This window comes from Moschus berezovskii, chromosome 15 (assembly GCF_049115385.1).
Source record: "Moschus berezovskii isolate FMDL1 chromosome 15, NW_MosBer_1.0, whole genome shotgun sequence".
NCBI lineage: Eukaryota > Metazoa > Chordata > Mammalia > Artiodactyla > Moschidae > Moschus > Moschus berezovskii.
The window spans coordinates 16235182-16254306 of NC_142474.1; the positions used below are offsets into that span (position 1 = coordinate 16235182).

A 19125-nucleotide genomic window follows, 5' to 3' on the forward strand; every position below is an offset into this window, starting at 1 on the left:
CCCTGGTGCAAATGTACCTCCGCCAACAATTCTAACAGCTCCCTTCTCTCCGAAACCTGAGCCCCCAGGGCACTTGGGACTGTTTAAAGCCATGGCAATTTGCAATTCTACATCCTGTCTCCAGGTCGGGCCTCAGGAGTGTGTGAAGTAGAAAGTCTCAGTGGGTGAAAACTGGAAGACCTGCCCCTGTGACCCATGGGCTCCCCTCCCAGCTGTGCACACGGAGGCAGGGATTAAAGGAAACAAAAGAAAAGAGCGGCGGCGCAGTTTCAAGATTTATTGAAGTGGGTGAGAGGACAAGATGCCCGGCACAGGTGCCTCCAACAGGAACTCCTGGTTCTAAAAGTTACACCAGGAGCAGAGAGGGGGACATGGAGGCCACTGGAGGACCTGGTCCAGGTGGAAGGAAACCAGTCTTCTGGGTCCGCTGTGCCCTGTGGCACCTGCTGGGGAGGGGCAGAGGCAGCTGAAGGTCTCCAGCTGTGAATCCCAAGGCCCCAGAGTCCCAGGCCTTAGCCAGGTCCCGACCTGGTCACACGGGGCCGAGTCCTTCCATACTGTGCTGAGGCAACAGGAGAAGGTCTGGCGGTGGTCATGCAGCAACAGCCCTCTTCAGTCTGCTATGCCAGTGTCTGTGATCAGACCCAAAACCACCTAAAGGAGGAAGTCAGATGAGGCTTGGAATGTCTGTCTCAGAAACAGAGGCCGACTGAGCCCCTTGGCAGTAACTCACCATGAGGAGGCTCCTCCAGGGGAGCTGGAACCCAGGTCACCATCCTGAGAGGACAGTGCTCCCATCCCCGAGGTGTCCTCCAGGGCAGCACCCCCAGCGTGATGGGGAGGTCACAGGGCAGGAGGTCACGACAAGGGTTTGCTCTCCAATGTTACCTCGCCTTTCTTCAAGCCAACATCTGTGAGAATGCCCCCAAATAGGGATGCACTGTGGCTTTTATCACACCAAACTCAGCTCAAAAAGGAAATCTCAAAGCTCCCAGAGAAGACTCAAAAGGAACATTGTCTTTTAAAAAATGCACCTTCTGAGGGCAACAGAGCAAATGTAGTAACTGGCAGAGAGACGGCTGGAGAGCCTGCTCTCAGGAGCTCCTCCCACTCGGTCCACCCCCACTGTATGTCAGAGGGGGACTGCCACCGCCCAGCAGCCCTCCCCCGACACTTTCATTACCTACCTGCACACTCACCCACCCCGGCCTCAGATCATGTTCCTCCCCTCCCCCCGAAGCCCCTCCTGTGGTCCGTCACGTCTCAGTCCTTCCAAGGCCGGTCCACCACCTCCTCCAAACAGCTGCTCCCCTTGACAGTCTTACAGCAGTCACCACACACCACCCGACATCGCGCTTGTTCATTATGCAGCCTGGCTCCTTATACCCCCCAATGTCTCGAAGCCTGACACAGACATGGCCTGGCTCTGGTAACAGGAGGCCATGCTGAGCCATCACTGCCCATCACAAAGGAGCCCCCAGCGCCTGAGGGGGAAGCTCCGGCTGGAGAGAAGCAGGGGTGTGGGAAAGCGCCAGCATTTGAAAGGGACAGGTGCGGACCCTCCAAACTCGGGAAATTGCTTTCCACAACTTCTCTCCCTGCATTGTCAATGACCAGAGCACAGGCAGCCCGTGGTCTCTTTTGAATGCAGGTGCATACGGGGCAGAGAGCACTCTGGGAAGAGAAGGCCAACACTGAGCAGAAACACTGGGAAAATACTACAACTGGAGGTTACAGGACTCACGTGGTCTTGGGTACCACAAAGTCACCTCCAACACAGCTGTGGTTTTCCAAATGACGGAAACAAGGTTCTGAATAGGATGCTGACTGAGACGGCGGTCAAGGGAGACTCAGGCCCAGGGGAGGAATCTCGGGCGCCCAGGTTCACGTGCTTCTGCCCACGCTCTGGGGAGGAGGGCAGATACGCCATAACTCTCAGTGCCTTAATGGGGCTCGAGAGGTGCCATCCCTGCAGCAGTCGCTGAAGACAGCGAAGCGCCAGATGGGATCCAGGCTCCCGGGGCTGGGGTGGTGAGAGGACCTGGGGACTCGTGGATGCTGCCTTCATCCCTCCTCTCAGCTCCCCTACATCCTCACCCAAAGCCCCTGGGAACACACACATGACCACCGTGTGAGAGGACCCAACACTCTAGAGAATGGACCAGAGACCTTACCTCAAGGACAGTGGGGTCTAGAATGCTCCCGACACGACAGCTTCCATGACGCCTCTGCACACAGTGGACTCATCTGCAACAGACCAGAAGCCACAGGTGAGCACTCGACTTGCCCCTGTTCACAGGAGGGCAAAGGCACCAGGAAAGGGCTTAGCACTAGAGTTACCAGACAGTAAACATCCCCCAAGGGTTGGCTGTTGTTATTTCCTGAAAAGACATACTACTTCTTCACACAAAAAACAGTAGTTAACTCTGAAGAAGGAGACAGTGGATGCTCTGTGGCAGGGTGCCAATGCTGATTGACGTGTAATTGATCAGGGACAGGCAGAAAGGACGCCATCGCCAGATTTATGGGAACATGCCATGGCCGACTGACAACAACTGGGCATCAAGGGGAACTTAAACAACACACAGAAGGAGCCTGTCTCCCAACAGCACGAGCCAGAAGGAAATGCCCCAGCAATGACACTAACACACCCCAACAGACCCCGAGGCCCTGGAGGCCCAAGGGGTGGGCAGAAGAGACAGAAACGTAGAAACCTCGCAGAACTAGGGAGTGAGGATGCGAGACAACCCTGCCATGTTTCCTCTGTCTGCACTACCAATAAGCAGGCCACAGGCAGCCCAGGATCACTTCCAAGTGCAGTGGCAGAAAAGGACAGAGGGCTTACTGAAAAAGGAGGCCAGTGGCAGAGGCTTGGAGCAGTCAGCCCAATTGAGCATAAGGACCCAGTATCTGCTTCTAGTCCTGCTAAAAAGCCTTCCACATGGCCCAGAAGGGACAGACAAAGGGAGGACACCTCTGAAGGAAAAGTGATGGAGTTCTTAGGTTATAACAGACAAGGATGACATGAGCCGGAGACAAATAGCCTCACTGTAGTCCTGCTTTCTGGAGGATGAAACCAGAGATAGGAGAAGGTCCCAGAGTCAGGAGGAGGCAGAGAAGTGACTGACACCCGGGTACAGGTGGGCATATCAGAATCCTTACCCTGCTCCACACATTCTCCTGCCAACGTGACAATCCGAGGAAGGGCTCCCCAAGGGCTCTCAGGACGAAGCACACAAGGAGGAACCGGGTGTGTTCCCAAAGACCCCAGAGAGAGTGAAGCTGAGTGCCAGGACCAAGTCACCCTTGTCTCTCTTCTATCTACTCCCAGGCCGCGTGGACCTCATGCACCTTGTGGGAGGCAAAGCCCCAGATCTCCAGGGAACAGAACTCACCTGGGCCAGCTATCTCTTGACAGGATGGCGATACCTCTCAGGGACCCCTATGCACTGTGCTGCTTCCTCTGCAACGAGCAACCTAGATGCCACCTGGTCATCACATGTCCTGGAATCCAGGCAGAGTACCTGGGTTCTCTGAGAAGCTGGCTGCTTCACAAACGTGGGCTGTGTTCCCAACCCATGAGCCACACCTCTCATTCCACATAGGACAACAGCTCATCTGCATCTGAGACAGAGACGGCTTTTCAGATCATCTTTTATGCAAACTCAGATGACTCTCTACAGATTCTGGAAGCTGGATCCTGAAATAGAAAGAGAAAGTCCAGGACAGGTTTGCAAGTATGTGGCACCTGACAGGCCATGCCTGGCCTGGGCAGGGCTGGGGGGTTATGGGGGGTGGGGGTGTGTGTGAGGAGGTAAAGGCACCTCAGGCCTCCTGCAGAGGTGAGGTCTGGTGTCTGTTTAAGCCTTGTCCAATTGCATTACTACTGTGATTCCTGTTATTTAAACCTTGTCCAAGTGCATTACTGTTCTAGTTCCTGCCACCATAACCACAGGTCATGGGGAAACTCTCCTTTAGTAGACTGGGCTCTGTCTCACACCAAGGAGCCTCCAATGGATAAATACTGGTCAACAGGAAGAACAACTCCAAGAAAAGAAAACAGGAAGTACCTCCACCTCTCCCCAGGCTGGCTGGCCACAAGCAGTCTTTCTCTGATTCTCCATGATGTGATGGGCCACGCCACCTCACTGGGATGTGTCTGTCCTTCTCTCCTGCTGGGCAGTTGTTCCACAGCTGCTGAGCACCAGACACCTGCCAGGCATTGAGCAGGCGACACTCAGACACTGACCTTGAAATCAGAGTAGAGAGAGGCAGAAAAGACAAGAAAACCCATGATTCCCATGAAGTATGATTAGTACCCTCACCTCATGTCAAGCCACTCTCCAGACCACAGGCTGGACTAAGGACCTGGAAAGGGGAAAGAGGGGAGGTAGACCTGGCTTTCTGGAGGGGAGCTCTTGGTGAAAATTACCCAAACAGTGGCTCCACAACCAGCTCCAGCTTCTAAGAAACAGCCCATGCTTTATCTTCCTTTCTTTTTTTTTTAACACATTATTGACCAGAGACTTATTATTAATACAAGTTTTTTAACCCAAACATTTTTGACCACAGATGTATCAATATCACTTCCATAACAAATCACTGGCCACAGACATTAGTTTCCTGCAAAAATCCCCTGGTCAACAATGAGTTAAAAGCTTCTCAGCAACTAGCACTGAGCCTCACATAGGGAGCGCTTAGTAAGCTGGACACCAGGAGGCATCTAAAAAGGCGGTAGGAGGGAGGAGGTGTGTGACAGCTCCAGAGTTCAGAAGGGACAGGCGTGAACCCTCCAAACACGGGGAAAACGCTTTCAGCAATTCCTCCCCCTGCACTATCAATGACCAAGGCACCGACAGCCCACGATCACTTTCGAATGCAGAGGCAGAAAAGGGCAGATGGGGAATCAGCCAGAGAAGCCCAGGTTAGCAGCTGGCTCTCCACCCAGGCAGGGGAAAGCTGCCCAACCAGGCCCAGGATCCCAGGCACTAGCCTCACTTCTTGAAAAGGTTCCACCGCCCCCCATCAAGAGAAGCCAGGGAAGACCAACTTCTGGTTAAAAAAAAAAGCCTCAATTACTCATCCACCCCACAAATACCAACTGAGGACCTTTTACAAAAAAGCTCAGGAGAATAAAGGAACTCACCCCAGGTTCCCCGGCTAACCAGGGGCTGGGTCAGGATCCGAACTCTGGCCATTCTGGCCCAAGGGCTTTGCAAGGTAAGTCCCAGAACCCTCAAACCCAGGAAACACCCCCTCTGCAGTAGGGCAAGAAGGCCACAGCTCCAGCACTGCTCCAGGGGACAGCTCAGTCCCTGCACACGGCGGGGGCGCGGCAGGCAGTGCGGCTCAGGGTCCTGCAGGAGGGGAGGGGGCGCCGCCCGAGGCAGGGCCTTCAGCTGCGCAGGACCTGGCCCGGGAAAGAGGGGAAGGCCTTCAGTGCGAAGCAGGGGCCCAGGAAGCCGGACTCTGCCCTTCTAGGGCCCTGGGGGCGCCCTCAGTTAAAGTGGAGGTTTGAACACTTTTCCCTTAGAGGTTACCGAGGGGAAATGGGCTAATGGTCACTAAGATATTTGCCCGGCAACCGACAAGAGGCTTCTGGGGATGAAACGCTGGAGTCGGGGGTGATGGGATGTGACCCGGGGCCTCTGGCGCAGCACCGGTGCGGTTCACACCGGCTCCGCATGAACCTCCCCGCGAGACCTCGGGCCCAGGCATCCCCGGACCCGCTTCTCGCCGTCGGTGGGCCCAAGTTTCCCCACCAGGTGAGTGAAGCCCAGGACCCGACTCTCCAAAACGGCGCCGGCCGGCACAGCGGTGACCCGAGGCCGCTTTGTAATAACACGAGTGCAGAGAGGTCCACATGCAGCGGAGGGAACCGGCTCAGAACCAAGAGTGGGCCTGGGCTTGGAGCTGACCTGCACTCCCCGACGCCACGGGCCTCAGTTTCCGCTGCAGTCGGGGGCACGGAGAACCGGCCTTAGAGGCCTCCGGGGGAGTCCCGGGGCAGCGCGGCCCTGCAGTGACTCACCCGGGGCGCCAGGAATGTCGGCTGCAGGTCAAACTGGACGACGTGAGAAGATGCTGGACGGTTCCCGGCGACTCGGAGACACGACCCGCCCTCCATCTGTTGGGCGCCGGCGGAACTGCAGTTGAGAGACGGGCTGGGGCCAAGAGCGGCGAATCCCCAGGTGGACCCCGCGCCAGCAGTCTCTTCGCGCCCCCTAGTGGATCGGAGTTGAAACTCTGACCCGCCAAGTATTCAAGCGTTCTTTAATCTCCCCAACCATTCATCTGACTATTAAATGGTTAGGACGTCTGTAGTTTCGAGCTGTCTATTCCTTCTGTCTGATTTTCTGTGGCATTCACTCTTCCTATTGAATTCAGTCTTGCTGGGAACGTCAATTATGGTGTCCTGCCTTCTCCTGACAAAGTGTTGTGTGTGGGGCTGAAGCTGGGAAAACTATACTTTCTTCTTTAATTTTGTATCTCAAGTGTGAGAGTGTGGATCCTGAAGAGCTTGGAGGCTGGTTGTGGGGCTATGAGTAGAGTCATTCTTCAACCAGTTTCCAAATTAAAATGGCTTTACGGTTGAGGTGTACGTCAAGGTTGTATATTGTCACCTTGCTTATTTAACTTATATGCAGAGTACATCATGAGGAACGCTGGGCTGGAAGAAGCACAAGCTGGAATCAAGATTGCTGGGAGAAATATCAATAACCTCAGATATGCAGATGACACCACCCTTATGGCAGAAAGTGAAGAGGAACTCAAAAGCCTCTTGATGAAAGTGAAAGAGGAGAGTGAAAAGGTTGGTTTGAAGCTCAACATTCAGAAAACAAAGATCATGGCATCTGGTCCCATCACTTCATGGGAAATAGATGGAAAAACAGTGGAAACAGTGTCAGACTTTGTTTTTTTGGGCTCCAAAATCACTGCAGATGCTGATTGCAGCCATGAAATTAAAAGACGCTTGCTCCTTGGAAGGAAAGTTATGACCAACCTTGATAGTATATTAAAAAGCAGAGACATTACTTTGCCAACCAAGGTCCGTCTAGTCAAGGCAATGGTTTTTCCCGTGGTCATGTATGGATGTGAGAGTTGGACTGTGAAGAAGGCTGATCGCCGAAGAATTGATGCTTTTGAACTGTGGTGTTGGAGAAGACTCTTGAGAGTCCCTTATACTGCAAGGAGATCCAACCAGTCCATTCTAAAGGAGATCAATCCTGGATGTTCATTGGAGGGACTGATGCTAAAGCTGAAACTGCAATACTTTGGCCACCTCATGCGACGAGTTGACTCACTGGAAAAGACTCTGATGCTGGGAAAGGTTGGGGGCGGGAGGAGAAGGGGACGACGGAGAATGAGATGGCTGGATGGCATCACCGACTCTGTGGACATGAGTTTGAGTGTACTCCGGGAGTTGGTGATGGACAGGGAGGCCTGGCGTGCTGTGATTCATGGGGTCGCGGAGAGTCGGACACGACTGAGCGACTGAACTGAACTGAACTGAACTGTGCCTTATTGGGGTTTTGAAGGACTCACACATAAAAGGGAAATGGGAAGATGTTCAGAAAAGGGAGGAAGGGAAAGACTAGGAAGCTGATGTTGGGGTGAGGATGGGGAAGTGGATGCATGTGCTGGGATGTGAAGAAGTTAGAAACTGGATGGGGCATCTCATTGCATGATCTTTAAATATTGATGCAAGAGAAGAAAGAGAAATTTTCATTGTTGCAATGGGAGAAGGGCTCAGTAGATTCCGAAGTGTAAGAAAAATTCCATGTGTCTCAGTCAGCTCCTGGCTCCTGAAGGCTTAAAGAATGAGAAGAAGGATAATTGAAAGAATCTAAACAAAGTGAAAATCAATAAAACAAGAAGAGTAGAAACTAAAATAGCAGAAAATGAGCATAACCATATTTAGAGCAACAGAGCCAAACAATTTTAGCAATGAGGAAGTTGGTACAGTCAGAGCAGAAAGTAAAAAAATGAGAACAATGTTTGACTTTTTGCTCATAAAATTTAAAACTTAGGTAAAATGAGCACTTTTCTGGAAAACATTTAACAAAATTGTCTTAAGGAAAAAATAGAAAGCCCAAATAATTTCGTAACACTGGAAGCAATTGAATCAGTAGTTAAGTCTTCCCACAAAAAAAACATCATAACCAAGTGTCTTAATAAGTAAGTTCTACAAAGCTTTACGATATTATACAGCCTCCTGGATAAGAAAAAAAGAGAAAACCGTTCTAAGTTCACATAATTCCAAAATTAGGAAAGGTCAATAAAAGAAAAAATAAATTATAGGTTAATTTATTTAGGAATGTAAACATCCTAAAAATATATTGGTAAATCTCAGGCAGAAGCAGCCTTGGTCAGCGATAACAGGCAGACAAAGGACCCAGCTCAGATTCGACTACCTTTCGGCTCCTCTTCCTTTCACTGTTGTTACCTACCCTCAACCCACTGTATCCCTGGGGATGGCCTGCCTGCCCAGTGAGCTCACCCAGGAAGGAGCAGGGTCTTGGCCAAGCATGCCAAGCAAGGCAAGACACAGAGACTCTGAGATGTATGCATGCTCAACACATAGGCATCTCTGCACGGTCAGTACCTCCCAACCCACTGATGGGATGAGACACCTCCCAGATGGGTGACTGTTCCCCCAGCTACAGAAAGGTGGAAATGCCTGTCCTTTGGCCTAGAAAGTAACTGAGAACTGAGAGTTTCGAGATTGTGGAGTTAAGGATTGCATTTCTCAGAAGGTCCCTCTACTTCTCGCAAACCTTTTTCTTATTCTAATGGACCTGCATGGGTTACACTGTCACAGGTTTAGTTATTAATATCTTCCGCTTGTCCTCATGAAGCTTGTGGGAAAATTCCCCCCAAGTGTTGTTCTTTAAAGATATTTCCAGGGACTACCCTGGTGGTCCAGTGGTTAAGACTCCGAGTTTCCTAATGCAGGGACCAAGGTTCAATCCCTGGTTGGGGAGCTAAGATCCCACATGCTGTGCAGCATGGGAGGGGCAAAAAAAAACATATTCCCAAGAGTCTTCATTAGAAGGGCCCACCATTTAAGGATTAGAATGGAGATTTTTTAATTCCCCCCTCCTTCAGAATGGTAGAAAATAGGGTGACTCTGCTGGGCCAGAGAAGGATGTGCTAGGAAAAGTGTTTTCTATGTTCACCAAGCATCCCTAACATCTCTGCTTCTCAGCAAGAGACTATAATATGAACAGCATGTCCATGAGTTGGGCAGTGCACAACCTGCACAGCCGTATGTGGCAATCCTGCCTCCCTTCAGGAAGGTGGATGGATGTGTACTTCAGGGCAAACCCAGCCCGTATCCCCCTGCCACCTCACATGCAAGAAATGGAGTAAATGTAAAGTCGGAAGTCCACACACAGAGACAGGGGCAGATCCAGGACAGAGTGTCCCAGTAGCATTTCAGTCCCTGGTGTTTGTCACCTTGGAAGCTCAGTTCCACCTCTGCCCTTTCTCTTGTTCGATTATATACGCTTCCCAATAATGTAATTCTTTGTTAGCATAAGTTAGGTTTCTGTCTCCAACACTCCTGGCTAAAAACCTGTAAATGGCCAATTATTAACGTATTCCACCAGTGGCATGGAGCATGGGAGGTTGGCAGTTGCCTGATGCACTGTGTGTGCTTATCTCAGATGACTTTCTCATCTACGACACTGGCCTACCTAACTGGAGACTGCAGCAAACAGGGCAGCATGTTGAAGTCTCGAAATAAAAGTATTGTGACAACCTTTGCTTGGGGCATTCAGATAACAGTCCATGCTCAGTGCCTTGGCCTTATTTGTCAGTCGGTGATGTGTCTGCAGACGTTAAAAACAAAATTGCAGTGCATGCTCTGCAAGTTCCTAAAGGGATGGATGTTTCAAGTGAGTCTGTTGCTGGCTGGGATGTGTTGGGGACCTACCCAGGAGTAGGCTGATGATTAGGTCTGCCTGGAACAAGGCTCTTTCAGGAGTGGACACAGTGGGCTTAAGGAGGCTCTAGGGGGAGGAGAAGCCACCAGCCACTTGCTACTGGTCATCAAACAGAACAGTGGCAGCAAAAAGTGGGCAGGGGCACTGCTCTGCCAATGAACCTTCTATCCATTCATTCATTCAGTACCTGGTAAGTACCTGCTTCCACGCGGTGCCGGCACTGTGCTAGTGGGTGTGGCCAACAGATGACAATCACAGCCTGACTGGCAGGAAATTAAAAAAGGAACAAGGAAAACTACCACCTAAACAATTCCCCAAACAACTGTTAAGTTAATGATTTTTTCCCATAAAGGCACTGGAAAAGCTATGCCCCTTTTCAAATGCTGCTTTTTGTTTTTCTATTTGTATAATGACTGGGACTTCCCTGGTGGCTCAGACGATAAAACATCAGCCTGCAATGCAGGAGACCCAGGTTCGATCCCTGGGTCGGGAAGATCCCCTGGAGAAGGCAATGGCAACCCACTCCAGTACTCTTGCCTGGAAAATCCCATGGACAGAGGAGCCTGGTAGGCTACAATCCATGGGGTCGCAGAGTCTGGACACGACTGAGCGACTTCTCTTTCACTTCTTTCACTTAATGACCGGGAGGTATAGGGATGAATGAAAGAAACCCATTGTGTCTGCCTCGTTCCAAGCTTATGGTCTAATAATCCACCAATATCAAATTAACTCTGTCCCACAAATGTAAGCATGGTTTTCTGTTGGGAAGTCTAGTAGTTTATCGCAGTGACGTCAAAAGTGTGGTAGATATCACAGAACTGGGAAGAAGACGAGCTATGATGGATTAAGTTATGACCCCTCAAAAGGTGTTATATTGAAGTCGTAACACCTGATACCTGGGAATGTGACCTGCCGTGGAAACAGTCTTTACAGATGTAATTAAGATGTAAGTTAAAATGAGGTCATGTTGCAAGAGGGAGGACCATTAATCCAATACGACCAGTGTCCTTACAAGTAAAGAGAAAGGCACTCCAGGAGAATGCCGTGTGACTCCCAAGGTTGATGGGTACCACCAGAAGCTAGGAAGAGGCAAGGAAGAATCTTACCCAGAGTTTCAGGGGGAACATGGCCCTGCTGTCACGTTGATTTTGGACTGCTAACCTCCAGAATAGTGAGAGAACACATTTCTGTTTTAAGCCACCCAGTTTGTGTTACTCTCTTATGGCAGCCCTGGGGAATAAATTCAATACACATAAAAATTTTTTTCTTTTCCACATCTTACCTGTATTAGCAAGCTACTTTCTGAGTCTCAGTTTCTCAACTCTAAAGTAGATCGAACATGCAAAATGGCGCAGCTACTGTGTGAAAAAAAAATTTTTTTTTGGCTGCACCACGCAGCTTGCAGATTCTTAGTTCCTTGACCAGGGATTGAACTCAGACCACAGCAGTGAAAGTGCTGAATCCTAATCACTAGACTACCAGGGAACTCTCTGGTACAGCCGCTAGGGCAAATAGTATGGTGGTTGCTCAAAAAATTAAAAATGGAATTGCTGTAGGATCCAACAATTTCACTTACGGATATATCCTTGAAACAACTGAAAGCAGGGTCTTTAAGGGATATTTGTCCACCCATGTGCATGGCAATATATTCACTATAGCCAGAAAGTAGAAGCCACTCAAATGTCCATTGATGGATGAATGGATAAACATGATGTGGTCTATCACACAATGGAATATTATTTAGCTCTCAAAAGGAAGAAAATTCTAACAAATGCTACAACATACATGAACCTTCATGATATTATGCTAAGTGAAATAAACCAGTTATAAAAGGACAAATACTGAATGATTCCAGGCTTCCCTAGTGGCTCAGTAGTAAAGGATCCATCTGCCAATGGTGGAGATGCAAGAGATGTGGGTTTGATACCTGGTCCGGGAAGATCCCCTGCAAAAGGAAATGGCAACCCACTCCAGTATTCTTGCCTCAGAAATCCCATGGACAGAGGAACCTGGTGGGCTACAGTCCATGGGGTCCCAAAGAGTTGGCCATGTTAGCAACTAAAGTCATGGCTTCCCTCGCGGCTCAGAGGTTAAAGCGTCTCCCTGCAATCTGGGAGACCCAGGTTCAATCCCTAGGTTGGGAAGATCCCCTGGAGAAGGAAATGGCAACCCATTCCAGTATTCTTGCCTGGAGAATCCCATGGAGGGAGGAGCCTGGTAGGCTACAATCCATGGGGTCGCAAAGAGTCAGACACGACTGAGCTACTTACTTTACTTTAGCAACTAAAGAACAACAAGTGAATGATTCTACTTATGCAAGTTTCCTTGATTAGTCAAATTCAGAATCAGGGGCTGGGGAAAGTGGAGTTACTATTTGATGGCTGTAAGTTTCAGTTTGAAAGATGAGTTCTGGAGATTGACTGCACAATGATGCGAATGTACTGGACACTGCTGAGCTGAATACTTAAAAATGAGTAAGATGGTAAATTTTATGTTATGCTTATATTTTAAAATTCAAAAAATTTAAGAGACTTCCCTGGTGGTCCAGAGGTTAAGAATCTGCTTTACAAGGCAGGGGACACAGGTTCAATTCCTGGTCAGGGAACTAAGATCCCACATGCCTTGAAGCAACTAAGCCGTGGACAACTGGAGCCAGTGCCCCAGGAAGAAAGATCCCACAGGATGCACTGAGGATCCTGTGTGCCGCAACTGAGACTCGATGCAGCCAGATAAATATATAAATATTTTTTTAAAATTAAAATAGGTAAAATAATGCATTGAAATATGTGAATACCATAAGGGCTTTTTTCAGTAGTTGATATCTTACATTAAATAGTAAACTAGTAATACATTTTAGCTATTTAGTTATCATAATTTGATTAAAAATTAATATTCATTAATAACTATAAAAATTTTTAGAATTCTGAAAATAGAATATACATCATAAAACATTGTGCTTAGTCACTTCAGTCATATCTGACTCTTTCGACCCAGTGGACTGTAACCCGCCAGGCTCCTCAGTCCATGGGATTCTTCAGGCAAGAATACTGGAGTGGGTAGCCATACCCTCCTCCAGAGGATTTTCCTGACCCAGGGATCGAACTCACATCTCTTATGTCTCCTGCATTGGTAGGCGGATTCTTTACCACAGAGCCACCAGGGAAACCATCAGTCAATATCATACATAATCCTAGAAGCTCCAGAAAGATAGCCAGGGATGTCTTCTGCCCTTGGCCAGGATGACCCAAGGTCATAAAAGTAAAGAATTGGGGACTTCCTTTGTGGTCCAGAGGCTAAGATTCTGTGCTCCCAATGCAGGTGGCCCAGGTTCCATCCCTGCTCAGGAAACTAGATCCCCCACGCCGCAACTAAGAGTTCACATGACACAGCAAAGGTAAAAGGTCCTGTATGCTGCCTAAGACTCAGCACAGCCAAATAAACAAATGCATAAATAAATAAATATTAAGAAAGAGTAAAGAATCGGTATCATCAACTAGCACGGTGAGAGAGAATGAGCCAAAGTCAAATATTGTTATCCTGGAATGCTCAAGTATTCACGCTAGATAGTTAATGATTCTCAAGTCAGGAAAGTTTAAGTGAATTAGACACAAACATCTCAGTTGTTTAGTTAGCAAAGGAGGCCCAAAACTGTTGTTCAGGGAAACTCAAGTTAAAGAACTAAGACCATCCAGAGTCATTAGTGAAGAAGGTTGTATTCAAGGATTGTCCACCACCGAATGAAGGAAAGTCCAATGTCACCAGCCAAAGTTATCAGTTTTTCTCTTGGACTCTGGTCCCCCAGGGCCCAACCTGCCAGTTTCTGAAGGGAGAAAGCCACCTCTTCTCCTGTTTGCCCCCATGGCATAGGCCTGAGCTATATAAACCTTCAGTGAGCTCACACTGACCCCCTCTCCAGAATCAGTGGCCTTCAGCCCAAGACAAAAATGAACCAGAAGCAAAACTAGTGACAGAGAGGTTGTGGGAGTCCGAGAACCCGGTTAGGGGACCCAGGGAAGTGGGGGTGCTGAGACCTCGGTGGGAACTGACCCTGGTGGAGGGACCCTCGGCCTCATCTCAGTCTGTCCGAGCATCCAGTGAGGGTTTGGGACTGCTGGAGACCCCCAAACAGGCCCAGACCTGGGCCACAGGAGAGCAGAGGCCCTGGGCGGCTGGACTGGCCAAGGCTACCGTTGGGTCTCAGTTCCAGCCTGCAGAAGCCCAAGCCTATTCCTCCTGAAAGACGTAGTAACAGAGCATCAATAAGACGAGGAGGAGGAAGAGGAGCAGAAAAATAAAAACTGCCAGTATGTTGTTCATTCTTAGCGTGAGGATGGAGCTTGGAGCTCCTGCAGGGCTCACCAGGCCAGCTGCTGACTTCCGGCCTAGACCCTGGGCATCACTTCCTTGGGACACTCTGTTCAGTCAGCTGAGACCTCATCTCTCCCCCACAACCTCCCCCCGCCACCAAGTCCAGGCAGCAGGAATCTCTCAGCCATTGTGAGGTCACAAACTCCAAGATGGCAGAATGTTGGCCTCCCAGTCACAGCCCTATCCTTTATAAATCCAATCAGTATTTTGAAAGTGAGACTTTTAGTATGTCATCATAAAACATATATATAATATATATATATTGCTTCTCTCTTTAAACTTTCTAAATGGAAATATCTTTTCCTTATCCTTAGAAAAATATCAGGCAGTCCTCATAACTTCTCTAATCCTTCTTAGGTAATAAGTCTTGTGTTACTAAAAATAGCAAACATGATTTCTATTCCATTAATTTAAATGTTCATCTCATATATTCATCATGTTTTCAGTGACTATTGATAGTCAAGACTTCTCTGCTCTCCACCGTCTGGGCCCAAGCATAGGGTGGGCTGCTGTCTGCTAGGAGGGGATGGGAACCTTCTCCCTTTACTTGTCCAGATATGGTTCCAGTCACCAGGTTTCTGCTCAGTCCCCCTACCCCCACTCCCAGTGCCTCCAGGATCATGTGAAATGAAGAGTGAGGTGGGGGAACATTTCTCTCCAGGCTGGACCTGAAATTAAGGCTGTGCATTCTCCCTCGGCCCCTGTTTCAGGGGTTCTTCAGAGATCCTCCTCCTGGTGCCCTTTGACTGAACCCCACGTGATGTGAACAGGTCCTCTTCTTAGGGATCCCCTCCCCCTAGCAGGCTCTGTCTAAAGTAGAACCCCTTGGGCAGCAGGTAGCCAGTCCTACCCCAGATTCTATACCTGCTAAAGGAGACAATGTACCTTTGACTGAGGAAGGGGTTGGGCACGGGTCACCTGGGCTTTCCAACGCTGCTGCTGCTGCTAAATCGCTTCAGTCGTGACTGACTCTGCGGCCCCATAGACGACTAGGTGACATTTATCAAGCTCCGAGGTGTTCCTGCTGGAGCTCCCAGTATGAGGATCACCAGAGAAAGAGGAACTTCCTTCTACTCTTCCTCTTGGGGGCAAAGGAGGAGGGACTATTTTAAGACATAGAGCCCATAATTCCCTCTTTTTCGCGTCTAACACTGTACTTTACAACATATATATGTTTATTCATGGCTGTGCTGGGTCTTCATTGCTTTGCACAGGCTCTCTCTGGTTGCAGACAGCGGGGGCTGCTCTCCAGTTGCAGTGCCGGGGCCTCTCCTTGGGGTGTTTTCTCTCGTTGCAGAGCACAGCTCCAGGGCATGCGGCTTCGGTGGTTGCTGTGCGCGGGAGCAGTAGTTCTGGCACATGGGCTTAGTAGCTCGCACATGGGATCTTCCCGGACCAGGGATCGAACTGGTCGCCCCTGCATTGAAAGGCAGATTCTTAACCACTGGACCGCCAGGGAAGCCCCATTATACTGTTAATAATACCCTCTGATTAGAAGAGAGGATTGAGTCACAAGCAACCATTTTCCAGTTATTTCTTCCTAAATTCTACATCTAATCCAGCACCCTCTTTGGAAGGTAGCTGCCATTGTATCAGGTGGAACCTTCAAAAAGTACAACAGTGATTTGCTGTTGTTCAGCTATTCTTTCCTGTATTTTGGTGCCTCCTTGGTACCTCGGCCGAAATATCTATTTTAATATCTTGTTACACTAACAACAAGCATCAACCACACCTTTTAGATGGGCAGTCTCCTCTAGACACTGGGGATGCAGAAATGAACCTGCCCAGATTCCCTCCCTGGCATCACCGGCACAAGGATGCAGATTATCCAGGTTGGAATCATGGCTCTGACCTTTCTGCCTTCTGAAGGCAGCTTTCTCTGGCTCTCCAGCTTAGAGCTATGAGGCTCCCCATCCGAGTGGTGCAGGAGACCCAGCCCCTTCTTAGGAGTCCCAGGCTCATGGGTGGGGCCTGTGGAAGGGACTTGCTCTCAGTCTCCCACTTGCTGTTTCTCTCCTCTGGCTCCAAAGGGCTGATCAAAGCCAGATGGCCTGAGACCTGGGCTGATGGACACAGCAGCCACCAGGCACATGTGGCCATACAGCACTGACAATATTGCCAGTCCCAGTTGCGATGTGCTGTCAGCATAAAACGTGAACTGATTCCGAAGACTATGTGCAAAGGAAAAGAAATAGTAAACATCTTATTAATAATTTAAAAACATTGATTACATATTGAAATAATATTTTGATTATCTTGTGTTAACTAAAATGTATTCTTCAAATTAATTTCACCTTTTAGGTACTTTAACATTTTTTATTTACTTTTACTGAAGTATAGTTGATTGACAATATTGTGTTAGTTTTTGGTGTACAGCAAAGTACTCTCTCTATATATACTCTTTTTAAAAAAATTGCTTTATTTATTTATTCGGGCTTTCTCCAGTTTCAGTGAGTGGGGGCTACTCTCCAGATGTGGTGCCCTGGCTTCTCGTGGCGGTGACTTCTCTTCTTGTGAAGCGTGACCCTTCGAGCACTTGGGCTTCAATAGTTGCAGCCCATGGGCTCAGTAGTTGTGGCACACGGGCTTAGTTGCCCCACCGCATGTGGGGTCTTCCTGGACCAGGAATTAAACCCGTGACCTCTGCATTGGCAAGCAGATTCTTAACCCTGGGCCACCAGCGAAGTCCCCTATATTCTCTTTTATACTCTTTCTCCACTGTGGTTTATCACAGGATGTGGAATACAGTTCCCTGTGGTACACAGTAAGACCTTGTTGTTTGTGCATTCTACATATTTGGTACCTTTTTTTTTTTTAACCTTGGTGCTTGTTTAATCACTAAGTCGTGTCCGACTCTTGCAACCCCATGGACTGTAGCCCGCCAGGATCCTCTGTCCATGGGATTTTCCAGGCAAGGATACTGGAGTGGGTTGCCATTTCCTTCTCCAGGGGATCCTCCTGACCCAGGGATCGAACCCAGGTTTCCTGCCCTGCAGTTAGATTTTTTACCAACTGAGCTGAGAGAAGCCCCCCCACCCCGCTTTTAAATCTTACTTTTCTTTTTCTATTTTTTAAATTAAGTTTTATTGGAGTACAGTTGATTAACCTTTTTAATGTGACTCCTGGGACATTTAAAATCACACATTCAGCCAGCATTGTGTTTCTACTGGATAGCACTGCCTTTAGATCCTTCAAATACGGCACACTCTCTCTTCAGTTCAGTTCAGTTCAGTTCAGTCGCTCAGTCGTGTCCGACTCTCCGCGACCCCATGAATCACAGCACGCCAGGCCTCCCTGTCCATCACCAACTCCCTGAGTTCACTCAAACTCATGTCCACAGAGTCGGTGATGCCATCCAGCCATCTCATTCTCGGTCGTCCCCTTCTCCTCCCGCCCCCAACCTTTCCCAGCATCAGAGTCTTTTCCAGTGAGTCAACTCGTCGCATGAGGTGGCCAAAGTATTGCACTTTCAGCTTTAGCATCAGTCCCTCCAATGAATATCCAGGATTGATCTCCCTTAGAATGGACTGGTTGGATCTCCTTGCAGTATAAGGGACTCTCAAGAGTCTTCTCCAACACCACAGTTCTCTCTGCCTCATAAATAATCCATGGTGTTGTGAATAATAACAATAATCCATGGTGTCCTCTATTTCTTTGCATTGATCACTGAGGAAGGCTTTCTTATCTCTCCTTGCTATTCTTTGGAACTCTGCATTCAGATGCTTATATCTTTCCTTTTCTCCTTTGCTTTTTGCTTCTCTTCTTTTCACAGCTATTTGTAAGGTCTCCTCAGACAGCCATTTTGCTTTCTTGCATTTCTTTTCCATGGGGATGGTCTTGGTCCCTGTCTCCTGTACAATGTCACGAACCTCCGTCCAGAGTTCATCAGGCACTCTATCTATCAGATCTAGTCCCTTAAATCTATTTCTCACTTCCGCTGAATAATCATAAGGGATTTGATTTAGGTCATATCTGAATGGTCTAGTGGTTTTCCCTACTTTCTTCAATTTAAGTCTGAATTTGGCAATAAGGAGTTCATGATCTGAGCCACAGTCAGCTCCTGGTCTTGTTTTTGCTAACTGTATACAGCTTCTCCATCTTTGGTTGCAAAGAATATAATCAGTCTGATTTCGGTGTTGACCATCTGGTGATGTCCATGTTCAACTTCATCTTCTTCAGCGTTACTGGTTGGGGCATAGGCCTGGATTACTGTAATCGTGAATGGTTTGCCTTGGAAATGAACAGAAATCATTCTGTCATTTTTAAGATTGCATCCAAGTACTGCATTTCGGACTCTTTTGTTGACCATGATGGCTACTCCATTTCTTCTAAGGGATTCCTGCCCACAGTAGTAGATATAATGGTCATCTGAGTTAAATTCACCCATCCCAGTCCATTTTAATTCACTGATTCCTAGAATGTCTATGTTCACTCTTGCCATCTCCTGTTTGACCACTTCCAACTTGCCTTGATTCATGGACCTAACATTCCAGGTTCCTATGCAATATTGCTCTTTACAGCACTGGACCTTGCTTCTATCACCAGTCACATCCACAACTGGAATCAAGATTGCTGGGAGAAATATCAATAACCTCAGATATGCAGATGACACTACCCTTATGGCAGAAAGTGAAGAGGAACTAAAAAGCCTCTTGATGAAAGTGAAAGAGGAGAGTGAAAAGGTTGGCTTGAAGCTCAACATTCAGAAAACAAAGATCATGGCATCTGGTCCCATCACTTCATGAGAAATAGATGGAAAAACAGTGGAAACAGTGTCAGACTTTATTTTTGGGGGCTCCAAAATCACTGC

The 19125-nt window shown here is 48.4% G+C and overlaps 1 long non-coding RNA gene and 2 other non-coding genes across 15 annotated transcripts; all 3 read right to left on the reverse strand.

The window, feature by feature from the left end:
• Window positions 1-263: 263 nt before the first annotated feature.
• Window positions 264-6143, reverse strand: LOC129563434 (uncharacterized). Of its 13 annotated transcripts, XR_016039114.1 has the most exons (8): window positions 5919-6136; window positions 5147-5410; window positions 4326-4368; window positions 4071-4212; window positions 3396-3700; window positions 2175-2247; window positions 734-1905; window positions 264-654 (listed from the first exon to the last, which is right to left on the reverse strand). It is a non-coding gene; the product is annotated as an uncharacterized LOC129563434 (long non-coding RNA). The 13 variants fall into 13 exon arrangements; XR_008687345.2 differs by lacking the exon at window positions 4326-4368 and having other exon boundaries at window positions 4071-4249; window positions 6032-6136; XR_008687342.2 differs by lacking the exons at window positions 4326-4368; window positions 5147-5410 and having other exon boundaries at window positions 734-911; window positions 1745-1905; window positions 4071-4249.
• On the reverse strand, window positions 1520-1653 carry LOC129535612 (small nucleolar RNA SNORA71). The gene has a single exon (XR_008681690.1). It is a non-coding gene; the product is annotated as a small nucleolar RNA SNORA71 (small nucleolar RNA).
• LOC129535618 (small nucleolar RNA SNORA71) lies at window positions 4750-4884 on the reverse strand. Its single transcript, XR_008681691.1, has one exon. It is a non-coding gene; the product is annotated as a small nucleolar RNA SNORA71 (small nucleolar RNA).
• Window positions 6144-19125: the final 12982 nt, after the last annotated feature.